We start from the raw sequence: 2514 nt of genomic DNA, 5'->3' as shown, positions 1-2514 counted from the left end.
TTTACATAAGGTTCTATTTGAAGCGCTGGTGGCCAAGCGGTAAGAGCGTGCGACTTTCAATCCAGAGGTCGCGGGTTCAAACCCCGGCTCGTACCAAAGAGTTTTTCGGAACTTCTGTACGAAATATCATTTGATATTTACCAGTCGCTTTTCGGTAAAGGAAAACATCGTGAGGAAACCGGACTAATCTCAACAAGGCCTAGTTTTACCCTCTGGGTTGGAAGGTCAGATGGCAGTCGCTTTCGTAAAAATTAGTGCCTACGCCAAATCTCGGGATTAGTTGTCAAGCGGACCTCAGGCTCCCATGAGCCGTGGCAATGTGCTGGGACAACGCTAGGAAGAAGAAGAAGACGTAAGGTTCTATACGAAGCAAGTGAGTGAAATAAAGAATTATAAACGAATAACGAAAGAATCATGTTAAGATGTCTGTGTTGGCAGCCGTCAATAGCGAGAAGCGAATACGTAACGATGAACGAGGTAATTATTTACTAGAAAATATATCAAAACAGTTCCTTGAGCGTAAAAATTACTATTTTTCTTGCCCTACTGGAGTCAGACCACGCTAAGTTTTCATGTCAAGTGTTAATTCGTCAAGTATGCAGCTACTATGAATAATTGTAAATTGTATGAATTCTTACTGCCAAGTTCGTAATTAGTTAGCGAGATAAAAGTCTACTGTACTTGCAGCTGCCTATTACCGTGTTATTACTATAAATAAATAAATACTATTATAAATATTATGGGACATTCTTACACAGATTGACTAAGTCAATATAATATATATATTTCAGACAACGATATATATAATATACTTACTTACTTTACTTCTGTGGCGCAGCGACCCGAAGTGGATCTTGGCCTCCGACAACAAAGACCGCCATGCTTCTCTGTCCCGTCGACGGCGCCGAGTTCGCTGTCTTTATGCACTTCTTCTCTCCAGCGGTACCTAGGGCGTCCAGACGGTCTTCGGCCATTTGGAACTCCAGAGTACGCCGTCTAGACTGCACGATCCTCACCCATCCGGACTACGTGCCTGGCGGCTTTCGTTTCTCCAACGATATACAGATACATAGAAAACACCCAAGACTAAGGAACAAATATCTGTGCTCATCACACAAATAAATGCCCTTACCGGGATTCAAACCCAGGACCATCGGCTTCATAGGTATAGTCGCTAGGTCGCTACCCACTAGGCCAGACCAGTCGTCAAACGGTGTTATAGCATGTTACTTCAAATTCGTCGGTTATTGGTCGTAGGCCCTAACTTTTATTTAACCACTTTATTCAAGTTTGTTTTAACGCCAGTTGAATTTACAGCCGCCGTGATAACAGGACAGACAGACAAACAAACGCGTTAAATTTATCGTCTCATAAATATACATTATGTTTATGACGTGCGTATAGATAACCTCCCTTAGATTCCGCGTTATAAGTTCTAGGCGTATTCTGATTATAATAAACAAGCCACGAACTCATTTCGTGCTTGTTTATAAAGAGGAAATACTAGCTGATGGCCATCTCAGATTTGAGATGTTTAGGTAAATTCAGGCCACCATATATACTAATGAATATACGATACGATATTTAAAATTATAGTACAAAATGGTGGCCCATTATTGGCGATCTATAAGCTAGCAAACGATAATGATCACCGCCATCATAATAGTCTACTCTACTCTGAGGGAAGGAACTGTAGGAAAGCTCTGCTTATCCTCGTTGGGTGGACGGCGAAGACACACTCTTGCTTTTTTCGGTCAAACAAGTTCTGAGTTCGCGCATTTACTAGCATAAGTAGCAGTTAATCAGTTTCGTCTCCGATAACGATTGTCATTTAAGATAACAGGAAAGTGTGTGTGCTCTATCTAGTAAGTTAATCAGTGGGTACGGCAGAGGCTTCGATAGAAAGATATGTCAGCCAATGAATGAATGACTTGGAATGAGATTTTAGTTCAGTGAAAGCTGGGGATTTTATTGCGACTATTTTTATTTTACGCCAACAGGTGACTGCAGACACTGGTTTGTTGAAATTATAATGATGGAAAAATACGTTTGTCTATAAAGTTACAGTTGAATTTTGTGGGATCATGATAATATTAAGTAGATTATCTAATCTACTACATAGGTAAATACATTTTTGACATATTTGATTTTTGATTGAAGGCTTTTTCGTAGATTACGAAAAAGCCTTCGACAGTGTCGAGCATTGGGCCGTGTTTGACTCTCTCCATCGCTGCTCAATCGACAATCGCTACGTGGATGTGCTCCAGGAGCTATATAGCTCGGCAACAATGCAAGTCGGCTTCACAAACTCAGCAACCCAATATCCATCAAAAGGGGAGTGCGTCAAGGGGATACCATTTCACCCAAGCTTTTTACGGCGGTACTAGAAGACGTGATAAAACCGCTTGTATGGGATAGGACTGGGTATCGATATCCATGGTGTCTTCTTGTCGCGTCTCAGATTTGCCGATGACATTGTATTGTTCGCCGAGACCCTGGAAGATCTTCAAGGCA

Source organism: Cydia pomonella, chromosome 12, assembly GCF_033807575.1.
Source record: "Cydia pomonella isolate Wapato2018A chromosome 12, ilCydPomo1, whole genome shotgun sequence".
In the NCBI taxonomy this organism is placed as follows: Eukaryota; Metazoa; Arthropoda; class Insecta; order Lepidoptera; family Tortricidae; genus Cydia; species Cydia pomonella.
Note: the sequence above shows the minus strand (reverse complement) of the source record.